Source organism: Mesoplodon bidens (assembly GCF_964165515.1).
Source record: "Mesoplodon bidens genome assembly, chromosome: 7".
NCBI classification, from domain to species: Eukaryota; Metazoa; Chordata; class Mammalia; order Artiodactyla; family Ziphiidae; genus Mesoplodon; species Mesoplodon bidens.
This window is the reverse complement of record NC_138164.1, coordinates 73,454,015-73,468,982: the sequence shown is the minus strand read 5'-3', so window position 1 is coordinate 73,468,982 and position 14,968 is coordinate 73,454,015.

The following is a 14,968-nucleotide window of genomic DNA, read 5'->3' as shown; positions in this document are numbered from 1 at the left end:
AATATGTTGAGCATCCTTTCATGTGTTTGTTGGCAGTCTGTATATCTTCTGTGGAGAAATGTCTATTTAGGTCTTCTGCCCATTTTTGGATTGGGTTGTTTGTTTTTTTGTTATTGAGCTGCATGAGCTGCTTATAAATTTTGGAGATTAATCCTTTGTCAGTTGCTTCATTTGCAAATATTTTCTCCCATTCTGAGGGTTGTCTTTTGGTCTTGTTTATGGTTTCCTTTGCTGTGCAAAAGCTTTTAAGTCTCATTAGGTCCCATGTGTTTATTTTTGTCTTTATTTCCATTTCTCTAGGAGGTGGGTCAAAAAGGATCTTGCTGTGATTTATGTAATAGAGTGTTCTGCCTATGTTTTCCTCTAAGAGTTTGATAGTGTCTGGCCTTACATTTAGGTCTTTAATCCATTTTGAGCTTATTTTTGTGTATGGTGTTAGGGAGTGATCTAATCTCATACTTTTACATGTCCCTATCCAGTTTTCCCAGCACCACTTATTGAAGAGACTGTCCTTTCTCCACTGTACATTCCTGCCTCCTTTATCAAAGATAAGGTGACCATATGTCCGTGCGTTTAACTCTGGGCTTTCTATCCTGTTCCATTGATCTATCTTTCTGTTTTTGTGCCAGTACCATACTGTCTTGATTACTGTAGCTTTGTAGTATAGTCTGAAGTCAGGGAGCCTGATTCCTCCAGCTCCATTTTTCGTTCTCAAGATTGCTTTGGCTATTCGGGGTCTTTTGTGTTTCCATACAAATTGTGAAATTTTTTGCTCTAGTTCTGTGAAAAATGCCATTGGTAGTTTGATAGGGATTGCATTGAATCTGTAGATTGCTTTGGGTAGTAGAGTCATTTTCACAATGTTGATTCTTCCAATCCAAGAACATGGTACATCTCTCCATCTATTTGTATCATCTTTAATTTCTTTCATCAGTGTCTTATAATTTTCTGCATACAGGTCTTTTGTCTCCTTAGGTAGGTTTATTCCTAGATATTTTATTCTTTTTGTTGCAATGGTAAATGGGAGTGTTTCCTTGATTTCACTTTCAGATTTTTCATCATTAGTATATAGGAATGCCAGAGATTTCTGTGCATTAATTTTGTATCCTGCAACTTTACCAAATTCATTGATTAACTCTAGTAGTTTTCTGGTAGCATCTTTAGGATTCTCTATGTATAGTATCATGTCATCTGCAAACAGTGACAGCTTTACTTCTTCTTTTCCAATTTGGATTCCTTTTATTTCCTTTTCTTCTCTGATTGCTGTGGCTAAAACTTCCAAAACTATGTTGAATAAGAGTGGTGAGAGTGGGCAACCTTGTCTTGTTCCTGATCTTAGTGGAAATGGTTTCAGTTTTTCACCATTGAGGACGATGCTGGCTGTGGGTTTGTCATATATGGCCTTTATTATGTTGAGGAAAGTTCCCTCTATGCCTACTTTCTGCAGGGTTTTTATCATAAATGGGTGTTGAATTTTGTCGAAAGCTTTCTCTGCATCTATTGAGATGATCATATGGTTTTTCTCCTTCAATTTGTTAATATGGTGTATCACGTTGATTGATTTGCGTATATTGAAGAATCCTTGCATTCCTGGAATAAACCCCACTTGATCATGGTGTATGATCCTTTTAATGTGCTGTTGGATTCTGTTTGCTAGTATTTTGTTGAGGATTTTTGCATCTATGTTCATCAGTGATATTGGCCTGTAGTTTTCTTTCTTTGTGACCTCCTTGTCTGGTTTTGGTATCAAGGTGATGGTGGCCTCGTAGAATGAGTTTGGGAGTGTTCCTCCCTCTGCTATATTTTGGAAGAGTTTCAGAAGGATAGGTGTTAGCTCTTCTCTAAATGCTTGATAGAATTCGCCTGTGAAGCCATCTGGTCCTGGGCTTTTGTTTGTTGGAAGATTTTTTATCACAGTTTCAATTTCAGTGCTTGTAATTGGTCTATTCATATTTTCTATTTCTTCCTGATTCAGTCTTGGCAGGTTGTGCATTTCTAAGAATTTGTCCATTTCTTCCAGGTTGTCCATTTTATTGGCATAGAGTTGCTTATAGTAATCTCTCATGATCTTTTGTATTTCTGCAGTGTCAGTTGTTACTTCTCCTTTTTCATTTCTAATTCTATTGATTTGAGTCTTTTCCCTTTTTTTCTTGATGAGTCTGGCTAATGGTTTATCAATTTTGTTTATCTTCTCAAAGAACCAGCTTTTAGTTTTATTGATCTTTGCTATCGTTTCCTTCATTTCTTTTTCATTTATTTCATTTTCATTTATTTCTGATCTGATTTTTATGATTTCTTTCCTTCTGCTAACTTTGGGATGTTTTTGTTCTTCTTTCTCTAATTGCTTTAGGTGCAAGATTAGGTTGTTTCCTGTTTTTTAAGGTGGGATTGTATTGCTATAAACTTCCCTCTTAGAACTGCTTTTGCTGCATCCCATAGGTTTTGGGTCGTCGTGTCTCCATTGTCATTTGTTTCTAGGTATTTTTTAATTTCCTCTTTGATTTCTTCAGTGATCACTTCGTTATTAAGTAGTGTATTGTTTAGCCTCCATGTGTTTGTATTTTTTACAGCTCTTTTCCTGTAATTGATATCTAGTCTCATAGCATTGTGGTCGGAAAAGATACTTGATACAATTTCAATTTTCTTAAATTTACCAAGGCTTGATTTGTGACCCAAGATATGATCTATCCTGGAGAATGTTCCATGAGCACTTGAGAAAAATGTGTATTCTGTTGTTTTTGGATGGAATGTCCTATAAATATCAATTAAGTCCATCTTGTTTAATGTGTCATTTAAAGCTTGTGTTTCCTTATTTATTTTCATTTTGGATGATCTGTCCATTGGTGAAAGTGGGGTGTTAAAGTCCCCTACTATGAGTGTGTTACTGTCGATTTCCCCTTTTATGGCTGTTAGTATTTGCCTTATGTATTGAGGTGCTCCTATGTTTGGTGCATAAATATTTACAATTGTTATATCTTCTTCTTGGATCGATCCCGTGATCATTATGTAGTGTCCTTCTTTGTCTCTTCTAGTAGTCTTTATTTTACAGTCTATTTTGTCTGATATGAGAATTGCTACTCCAGCTTTCTTTTGGTTTCCATTTGCATGGAATATCTTTTTCCATCCCCTTACTTTCAGTCTGTATGTGTCTCTAGGTCTGAAGTGGGTCTCTTGTAGACAGCATATATATGGGTCTTGTTTTTGTATCCATTCAGCCAATCTGTATCTTTTGGTGGGAGCATTTAGTCCATTTACATTTAAGGTAATTATCGATATGTATGTTCCTGTTCCCATTTTCTTAATTGTTTTGGGTTCGTTATTGTAGGTCTTTTCCTTCTGTTGTGTTTCTTGCCTAGAGAAGTTCCTTTAGCATTTGTTGTAAAGCTGGTTTGGTGGTGCTGAACTCTCTCAGCTTTTGCTTGTCTGTAAACGTTTTAATTTCTCCATCAAATCTGAATGAGATCCTTGCTGGGTAGAGTAATCTTGGTTGCAGGTTTTTCTCCTTCATCACTTTAATTATGTCCTGCCACTCCCTTCTGGCTTGTAGAGTTTCTGCTGAGAGATCAGCTGTTATCCTGATGGGGATTCCCTTGTGTGTTATTTGTTGTTTTTGCCTTGCTGCTTTTAATATGATTTCTTTGTGTTTAATTTTTGACAGTTTGATTAATATGTGTCTTGGCATATTTCTCCTTGGATTTATTCTGTATGGGACTCTCTGTGCTTCCTGGACTTGATTAACTATTTCCTTTCCCATATTAGGGAAGTTTTCAACTATAATCTCTTCAAATATTTTCTCAGTCCCTTTCTTTTTCTCTTCTTCTTCTGGAACCTCTATAATTCGAATGTTGGTGCGTTTAATGTTGTCCCAGAGGTCTCTGAGAGTGTCCTCTCTTCTTTTCATTCTTTTTTCTTTATTTTGCTCTGCAACAGTTATTTCCACTATTTTATCTTCCACCTCACTTATCCGTTCTTCTGCCTCAGTTATTCTGCTATTGATCCCATCTAGAGTATTTTTTATTTCATTTATTGTGTTTTTAATCGATGCTTGATTCATCTTTAGTTCTTCTAGGTCCTTGTTAACTGTTTCTTGCATTTTGTCTATTCTATTTCCAAGATTTTGGATCTGGGAAATAGAATCTTGGATCCTCTTTACCATCATTATTCTGAATTCTTTTTCAGGTAGACTGCCTATTACCTCTTCATTTGTTAGGTCTGGTGGGTTTTTATCTTGCTCCTTCTCCTGCTGTGTGTTTTTCTGTCTTCTCATTTTGATTATGTTACTGTGTTTGGGGTCTCCTTTTTGCAGGCTGCAGGTTCGTAGTTCCCGTTGTTTTTGGTGTCTGTCCCCAGTGGCTAAGGTTGGTTTAGTGGGTTGTGTAAGCTTCCTGGTGGAGGGGACTAGTGCCTGTGTTCTGGTGGATGAGGCTGGATCTTGTCTTTCTGGTGGGCAGGTCCACGTCTGGTGGTGTGTTTTGGGGTGTCTGCGTACTTTTTATGATTTTAGGCCACCTCTCTGCTAATGGGTGGCGTTGTGTTCCTGTCTTGCTAGTTGTTTGGCATAGGGTGTCCAGCACTGTAGCTTGCTGGTCGTTGAGTGAAGCTGGGTGCTGGTGTTGAGATGGAGATCTCTGGAAGATTTTTGCCGTTTGATATTATGTGGAGCTGGGAGGTCTCTTGTGGACCAGTGTCCTGAAGTTGGCTCTCCCACCTCAGAGGCACAGCACTGACTCCGGGCTCCTCAATTTGGGATGATGTGTTGTCTATTCATGTATTCCACAGATGCAGGGTACATCAAGTTGATTTTGGAGCTTTAATCCGCTGCTTCTGAGGCTGCTGGGAGAGGTTTCCCTTTCTCTTCTTTGTTCTCACAGCTCCTGGGTCTCAGCTTTGGATTTGGCCCCGCCTCTGCGTGTAGGTCGCCGGAGGGCGTCTGTTCTTCGCTCAGACAGGACAGGGTTAAAGGAGCAGCCTCTTCGGGGACTCTGGCTCACTCAGGCCGGGCGGGAGGGAGGGGCACGGAGTGCGGGGCGAGCCTGCAGCGGCAGAGGTCGGCGTGACGTTGCACCAGCCCGAGGCGCGCCGTGCGTTCTCCCAGGGAAGCCGCCCCTGGATCCCGGGACCCCGGCAGTGGCGGGCTGCACAGGCTCCCGGAAGGGCGGTGTGGGCAGTGACCTGCGCTCGCACACAGGCTTCTTGGCGGCGGCAGCAGCAGCCCCAGCGTCCCATGCCCGTCACTGGGCTCCGCGCTTTCAGTCGCGACTCGCGCCCGTCTGTGGAGCCCCTTTAAGCAGCGCTCTTAATCCCCTCTCCTCGCGCACCAGGAAACCAAGAGGGAAGAAAAAGTCTCTTGCCTCTTCGGCAACTCCAGAGTTTTCCCGGACTCCCTCCCGGCTAGCTGTGGCACATTAGCCCCCTTCAGGCTGAGTTCTCGCCGCCAGCCCCAGTCCTCTCCCTGCGCTCTGACCGAAGCCCGAGCCTCAGCTTCCAGCGCTGCGCGCCCCGGCGGGCGAGCAGACAAGCCTCTCGAGCTGGTGAGTGCCGCTCGGCACCGATCCTCTGTGTGGGGATCTCTCCGCTTTGCCCTACCCAGGTATGTGGGGGGTTTCTTGCCTTTTGGGAGGTCTGGGGTCTTCTGCCAGCGTTCAGTAGGTGTTCTGTAGGAGTTGTTCCACGTGTAGCTGTATTTCTGGTGTATCCGTGGGGAGGACGGTGATCTCCGCGTCTTACTCTTCCGCCATCTTACCCGGAAGTCTGGGTTTAAGTCTTGACTCCACTATTTGCCAGACATATGGGCTAGTTTCTGAAACTGAGCATCAGTTTCCTCCTAAGAAAATTTGCAGTCATAATATTTAATACCAAACATCAATTGGGCACTTATCAAATTCCAGGTGTCGTTCTGGTATTTTATATATATTATGCCATTTGTTTCTGATAACAACCCCTTATCATAACTTGTATTATTAACAAGAGATTTATAGGTAAAGATAATGATGCTACATATCAGTGACTCCCAAGTGCTTGTTCCAAACCCAAGACCTATCTTCTGAGCTCTGAACCAATATACCCAACTGCCAATTTGACATATTGCAAACCTGATATATTAAAAAAATGAACTCTTGAGCTCTAATTCTTTCCCCAACTCAATAAATGTTAACAGCCAAGTTTCTCAATCCTAAAACCTTGGTTATTATTGATACCCCTCATTTCTTTCACCTCCCCCACTTCCAGTCATAGAAAGTCCTGGATACTTAGCCTCTGTATTATTCTTCTTTTGCTATTCTAACAGATTACCACAAACTTAGCAGCCTAAAACAGCATCCATTCTCCCAGTTTTGAAGGTCAGAAGTCTGACTACAGTGTGGCTCAACTGGTTCTCAGCCTAGAGTCTCACAAGGCTAAAATCAAGATGTTGGCAGGGATGAATTTCCTTCTGGAGAGTTCTGGGAGTTTGAATCCTTTTCTAAGCTCATTAAGATTGTTGGCTGAGTTCAGTTTTTTGTGGCGATAGGACTGAGGTTCCAGTTTCCTTGCTGGTTGTCAGCTGGGGCCTGGTCTTTGATCCTAGAGATTGGCAGTCCCTTCCTATGACTTCCATGGGGCCCTTTCAGCCACAGTGGCTCCAGTTACCCCTCATGCTTTGACTCTCTGGCTTTGTCGTCTGCTGTATCCCTCCACTTCTGGTTGGAGACAGTTCTCTGCTTTGAAAGGCTAATGGATAATCCAGGATACTCTTCCTGTGTTAAAGCCAGCTGAGTAGTATCTGTAATTGCATCTGCAAAATCCATTTTGTCATGTACTATAACATATTCACAGGTCTGGGGACAAGGGTATGGACTTCTTTGGGAGGACATCATTCTGCCTTCTACATACAGTAAGCAAACACATAAATACCTCATTACACACAGATAATAGCAATGTGACATATTGGTTAAGAGCACAGATTATGGAGCTGGACCCTTTGGATTCTTCCACTTATTGGCTATTGCCTTGGACAAGTTACTTAACTTCTCTGTGCTTCAGTTTCTTCACCTATAAAGTGGAAGTAATAATAGTACTTACCTCATAGATTCTTGGGAGGATTAAATGAGTGACTATACTTAAAGTTTATAGAAAACGCCTAGTACATAGTAATATAGTAATATATCTAAATATATTTGAGATATAATTTTTTTTTTTTGCGGTACGCGGGCCTCTCACTGTTGTGGCCTCTCCCGTTGCGGAGCACAGGCTCCAGACACGCAGGCTCAGCAGCCATGGCTCACGGGCCCAGTCGCTCCGTGGCGTGTGGGATCTTCCCAGACCGGGGCACGAACCGGCGTCTCCTGCATCGGCAAGCGGACTCTCAACCACTGCGCCACCAGGGAAGCCCTGAGATATAATATTTTGAAGGTTGTGATAGGCTAAATAATGGCCCCCAAAAGATGTCCATGCGCTAATCTCTGGAATTTGTGAATGTTCTGTTAGGTGGCACAAGGGACTTTGCAGATGTAATTAAGGTTACTGACCTTAAAATAAGGAGAGTATCTGAATTATCCAAGTGGTTCAATCTAATCACATTAGCCCTTAAAAGGGGAGAACTGTCTCCAGAGGGAAGCAAGAGATGACTTCAGAGAGATGTGGTATAAGGAGAAGTCAGAGATTCCAAGTGTGAGAAGGATGTGGCATGCCATTGCTGGCTCTGAGATGTAGGAGCCTGTGTGCCAGGACTGGAGAGAGACCTTCAGAGAAGTTAAGTGAGTCCCCAGTTGACATCCAGCAAAGAAATGGGCCTCAGTCCTACAGTGACAAGCCACTAGATTCTACCAACAAGCTGAATGATCTTGGACGTAGAGTCTTTTCAAAGCCTTCCAATAAAGCTGGCTTATATCTTGAAATCCAGACAGCTGAGCCAGCCTGGAATTCTGCGCTACAGAATGGCAAGAGATAAGCTGGGTGAGGTTTTTTTTTTTTTGGGGTGGGGGTTATTTCTTGTTTTAAGCCTCTAAATTTGTGCTGATTTGTTATTGCAGCATTAGGAAACTAACACATTTACATATTAATGTCAGTCTCCCTCATACTGTGGGTTCCGTAAGTACGGGGACTGTGTCCCTCTATTACTGGGACCTAGCACAGTTCTTGGCATATAGTAGGTGTTCTACAAGTACTTTTTAGAAAAATGAGGCAATGAATGTTTATATAACCTGCTTAATGTCATAGAATTAGTAAGTGTTTGAACCAGGTCTTGAGCTCATGCCAGAATACCATGCATAACATGTCATTGTTTTGAACATTATTAGAGCATATGTAAAGCCTCTGACACATAGTCGACATTCCTCCATTTCCCCTTAATTATCCAGACCCCAGCTTAGACTCTCCTCATTGCACTGCTCATCCTAGTGAGCCTCGCTGACACTAAGTGCTCTCTCTTCCAATCTATTTCCTACCAGATTAATATTCCACAAACACACCGAGTGAGGTCATGTCGTTGAAAAAACAGGGCCATCTGTAAAGCCTAGATATTGTTACTACTATTAACATCACTTCCACTCTCATACCGCATCTAATCTAGACTCTGAGCCATGCTTTTCAGGTGCTGGTCTCATGTCCACTTGCATTGTCTGCTCTGGCTTATTTCTCCCCATTCCTCAGGATGCATGTATTGTGCAGGCCAAGCCATCCCCTTTCTGTTGGGAAACATCTGTTGGGGAAACATCTGTGACTCACTGTTTCACTAGGCCTTTGCTTATGCCCTTTGGCTTCCCTTTCTAAATATTGCCTAGGCCCCAGCTTGAAAGCCCAACTTCTGCTCCAAAAAGTCCTTCTCAACTACACTATCCATCCTTGATCTCCTTCTCTGAATTCCCACAGTACTGAACTCTGATCATGTTCTTATGCATTTATTTAGCCTATTTCACAATCCTTAAGTATGTGTCTTTCATGTGACAGACATTGTGCTGGACATAAAGTGTGACGTTTGCTCAATATTTCAGTGGCTTTTAGTTTGTTGATGTGTGTGTGTGTGTGTGTGTGTGTGTAAGTCTTGTCTCTTCTGCTATGCTGTAAACCCCTCACAAAGCCACCTAAGAAGCTGAGCAGTCATGCTCCGGATTCCAATAGGCTGCATTCAGATCCTGGCTATCTCTTACTAGCCCTTTGACTTTGGGTGGCTTCCTTAATTTCTCTAAAACTTAATTCCTTCATCTATAAAATGGAGAGAATAATGGTATACTTCATTGGGTTGTTGTTGTGGGAAATAAAAGGAGGGAATTCATGTAAAGCTTTTAAGATACTCTCTGGCATACAAGTGCTCAGTCTACACTATTCATTGTTATTTTTTATTACTACCTTTACCACTATTCTGTACCTTCCAAATGTTTAGTATAATGCTGAGCACATAGTAGATGTTGGATAAATACCCTTGACTGAATAATTATTGAAAAATAAGCTATATTAGATGGGTAATCTAGCAGAGAAAAAATCGGGAAAAGGGTTCAAAGGAGTATTGACTGAACTGAGCATTCAATTGACAGAAACGAGGAAATAATTTGGGAGGTCATGACAGCCACAAATTATTCCATTGTATATAAGTCAAACTAAGTAAGGAACAGGGAGATTATAATCATTAAGTAATTTTATTTTTTGAAAAATTTAAATTATTAAATTAATGTGTGCTGTTAGTAAAACTAAGACTCCAGCAACAGAGAAGGGAGGTAATATCACCGCTATCTTCACCCCTCACTATTCCCACTGCTCAGAGGTACCTACTGTGAAAAGTTTCATATCTGGTTTTCCCTAAATTTTCCGTGTGTGTATTAATTGCCTTTCCCATCCTCTATTTCCTCAGTTTGCAAATTAGTTTAATACAACTCTTTCATAGGAGTGTTCCAAAAATTTAATAAAGCACACAATATTTTATCACAAGTTAATCTGAGAACAGCATAACTTTATAGGCATACAGGCAAAAGAGCAGAGTTTTGTCAGAGTACTTGCAAGGTGAATCAGAGATTAATTCTCATAAAGGTATTAACTCTCAAATGTATGCCCTTTGCTAAACCCATTTAAGTGATTGCATTGTTCAAACAGGAAGTTGTAGATGAATTAGCTTTTAAACATGTTTTTTAAGAAAGAAAATATATATGTGCATTTATAATCATTCATCACAAAGTCAGTTAGCTTGCTAAATTTAAAGCATGTTGTTTGCTAATCAGAAAAGCTGGTAAACAACTTGAAAAAAATTTACAGAATAAGTCAATGAATAAGCAATTACTGGAAAAGGGATAACAAAAGTGTAGCTTAGGAAGTAGAGCATGGTGGCCATGCCTGATGTGCAGTGTCATTATCCAGCACTTGCCCTCTGAGCAAGAACAACCTGGAGGTGATCTTCCCCTGACCTCCTCTGCCACTGGCTATACACCAGACACAGAATAAAATGGACTTCAACAGCTTTCATTTTCTACCAACTGTCTTCACCTCTTCCTGCCCTGTTTTACTTTCTAGATTTCTGATTTGCCTCTCAGTATCCTATGATGAAGGTAATGATGATTATGTTGATGATGACAGTGGTTTAATTGTGTGAGTATGAATGGCAGTCCAGAAATTCACATCTGCAAGAATTGTACCTTTATTTTATTCTTCTACATCTAAACTGATTTATATTTCAAGTTCCCATTCTTCCAAGACGATTTGAAATCTCCACGAACTCTTTCCTCAGGGCTGTGTCTGTGTTGTCACTCAGTGACAAGGCAATGGGGTGCAGGCAGCATGGCCTTTGGGATTCATCATTCTTTCAACCAAACTTCTATTCCTCTCCCTAGATCACAGGATCCTTCTGAAACTCCTGAGCCATCTGGGAATTTAAAAAAACTCACTGGGGCTATCTCTCACCCTTTACCATTTCCAAGACACCATTGGGCACATAGGAGACATTCTACTACACCTGCACACACTGGGACACCTGGGAACTCTGTGAGCTGTGTTAGACCCCTCAACTTAGGCACAGCCTGTCCTATGCTCAGAGGCCACCAGTAGCCTGTCCAATCATTCTCACACTTGAAATCTCTGACTTTTCCTTATGTCACACCTGTCTGAAGTCTTCTTCTGTTCCCAGCTTGAGATAGTTCTCTCCTTTCAAGGGCTTGTGCAATTAAGTTGGACCCACATGGATAATCCAAACTCATCTCCCCATTTTAAGTTACATAACCTTTATTGCATTTGTAAAATCCCTTTCACCAAGTAGCAGAACATATTCACAAGCTGTAGAGATTAGGGCATGGGCATCTTTGGAGGGAGTGAACTATTCAGCCTGCCATAAATGCCAAAATATGTCTCAGATATGTTCACATTGGTCTTTCATTTGGACAGTTACCATGGACTCCAAATTAGTTTCCCTATTTTTGGTTCTTGCTCTTTTCCAATCCCTTCTCACAGAGTGCCAGATTGATCTCTAAATTTGTTATTCAAGTCATGTCACTCTATAGGTTCCAGTGTTCTGACATATGAGTCCTTCATTCTCACCACAAGGACTTACGGTCACAAGGACTGATGTCCTTTTCCTTCTCTGTGCTCTTTTTGCCTCACTCTAGCCCTTTCTCACCAGGCTGCAATCACAGTGACCTACTTGTAGTCCCTCAGATATACCAGTATTTTCTCACTCCAGAGTCTTAGCCTATCCAGAATTCTCTGCCTGGGAATGTTTTTCTTTGAAGTGTAGTTGATTTACAATGCTATATTAGTTTCAGGTGTAAATATAATGATTCAATGTTTTTATAGATTATATGCTATTTAAAGTTATAAAATATTGGCTATATTCCCTGTACAGTACCTCCTTGTATCTTATTTATTTATACTGGTATTGTGTACTTCTTAATTCCCTTACCCTATCTTTGCCCCTCCCTCTACCCTTCTCCCCACTGGTAACCACTAGTTTGTTCTCTGTATCTGTGATTCTGTTTCAGTTTTGTTAGATTCATTTGTTTGTTTTTTTTTTTAGATTCCACATATAAGTGAAAATATACAGTATTTGTCTTTCTCTGTCTGACTTACTTTACTAAGCATAATACCCTCCAGGTCCATACAAGTTGCTGGAAATAGCAAAATTTCATTCTTTTTTTATGGCTGAGTAGTATTCCATTGTGAATGTGTTACCACATCTTCTTTATCCATTCACCTATTGATGGACACTTAGGCCACTTCCATGTCTTGGCTATGTACATAATGCTGCTATGAACATTGTGGTGCATGTATCTTTTTGAATTAGTGTTTTTGTTTTCCTTGGATATATACCCAGGAGTGGAATTGCTGGATCACATGGTAGTTCTATTTTTAATTTTTTGAGGAACCTCCATACTGTTCTCCATGGTGGCTGCACCAACTTACATTCCCACCAACAGTGCAAGAGAGTTCCCTTTCCCCCCACCCTCACCAACATTTAATTACTTGTTGTCTTTTTGATGATGGCCATTCTGACAGGTGTGAGGTGATATCTCATTGTGGTTTTGAACAAATATTTCTGTTTTCATACTGTTGAAGTCAGTGGTTTTAAAATATTTTTTAATAAATATTTTATTTTGGAATAATTTTAATTTACAGAAATGTTTCAAAGATAGCACAGGGAGTTCCCATATATCCCTCACTCATTTTCCTCTAATGTTAACCTTATATTATCATGGTACAGTTGTCAAAACTAAGAGACCAACATTGGTAAATTACTATTTCCTAAACTCCAGGGCAGTATTTGAATTTCACCAGTTTTTCCACTAATGTTCTTTTTCTGTCCAAAGATCCAATCCAGGATTACCACATGGCTTTTAGAAACCGCTGGGTTTTAATCTCATCTTTTCCATTTAGAAAGCTAATTATAGCAGACAACCTATTTCTCCATTTTGTAAGGTGCGTTTTATAGCAGTTTCTCCATGTTGCTAGAATTTCTGTTTGAAAAGAGATGTGTTCAAGCTGCTGATGGGCTTTGTCTGAAATTTTCCAAATAACTCTTTCTACAAGTGAACTGATTATTTTGGTGATAGAAAGGCAGACTAAGAGTGTCAAGACATTTTCAGTATATAGCAGTAACTTAGGGATTACTAAATTAGGGATTTAGGGATTTTTATTTTCTGATTTAGACTATGGCTTCTCACTCACTGACATTCTTCTTAAATCAACACTACCGTTGGGGCAAATTAATACGTTTTCAGGCTAGGGTCAGTAAAAGAAAAATATAACTAAATTTTTGTTATTATTATTATGGTTATATGTTATGATATTTCCTTAGGGGTAAATAACATTTTAAATAAATCTGATCAGTCATGTCATTATCAATTAAATTCATATTCCCGGAGTATTCCTCTAAAATTTTCCACTAAATTTTTCTAATGAGAGACTCAAACCCAGACCCTTAAGATAAGAGATTGTCATAAGAGCCTGCCAAAAGCAAAAACAATCTTTGAAGTCTTCTGCTTTAACTTAAAAATTCATATGTTTTGCATTCTACTCCATGAATATTTACATTTATTTTAATATAAAATTGATCTCAAATTATTTACTAACAAGTAAAAACTGAGTCCTGTTTATCCTGTGCCTTCGTAAACCTCCTTTCACACTGGTGGTTGGGGTTATCGATGTCCCTGTTTGACAAGCAGAGCCTGTTGATGGAAGTCTATGCTAGCTAGTCAAAGTGTTCTCTATTGTGGCACCAATCAACCTCTTCAACCAAATCTTACTACAAATACCATGATTTCCACGCAGAAAAAAGTCTCAAGTCCAGGTCTTAAGTCTTCGTGCTCCTGGACTGTTAAATATATGGTTCAATTTTAGATGTCCTCCCCTCTTTCTTCACTTAACCAACTCCTGTGTGTGGTGAAGAGGTTTATGACAACAGGCCTTTGAGTCAGGGAGACTGAGACGGGGCAGCTGGGTCTGTTTTAGACCAACATGAAGGGAACTCTTTACCATGTAGTAATGGTATTTAAAATTCTAGCACTGCCATATATTAGCCAAACGACCTTGAGCAAAAACCTCACTAAGTCTTAATCTCCAGCTATGTAAATCTGAGATGTATAAAAATAGCTAACTTTCAGATTTATTAAGAGAATTAAATGGTATGATGCATGTAAAGCATTTAGTTAGCTGTCTGACCCATGGTAAGAGCTCAATCATTTTATTATTGTCTATATTTTAAGACCTAGTTCAGATATCACTTTTTCTTACAGAGTCTTCCTTTGTTTCCATGGAGAATTAGTGATTTTCTTCTTTGAGTTTCCTTGCATTTTTTGTTTTTAAAAAATATATAGAAATTAATGTCGTGGGAAAATCATCATGTGCTTTTAAATGATAAGATTATAAAACAGCAGGTGCAGTGTGTATGTGTGAGATAACCATGTTAGCAGTGGAGTGTTTTCTTTTGGCACCTCTGTATTTTTCAAATTTTCTACAAGTACTGTATGATCTCTCTTATATGTGGAATCTTAAAACAAACAAACAAAACAAAACAAAACAGCCCAAGCTCACAGATACAGGGAATAGATTGGTAGTTGCCAATGTGGGGACATGGGGAGAAATATGTGAACTGTTTTTTTAGTGTAAATAAATTGTTTAAATAACACACACACACACACACACACACACAGGAGTGGAACAAAGACATTTCAGACAAACAAAAACTGGAAGAGTTTACCAGCAATAGTCCTAAAGGAAAAGAACATGCATTAATTTTATAACCTGAAATAAAGAAGACAGTTTTATACTGTTCTAACTACATTACATTTATTTTATCAAAGTAATATATGCATATAGTCCCCTTTCCTGCCACTCCTTACCTACTGAATGCTGATCCCCAAAGGATATCATTTTCAAATCTTTTTGTTGTTTCTCCCATTATATACCTTCATCTTTTTAAATAATATGCGTATATTAGTTCTCAAATTTACCATTTTAAACACTTACTACCTTTCTACTCTGGAAGATAAAAGCTTCTCTTTTGAACCACGATCCAATT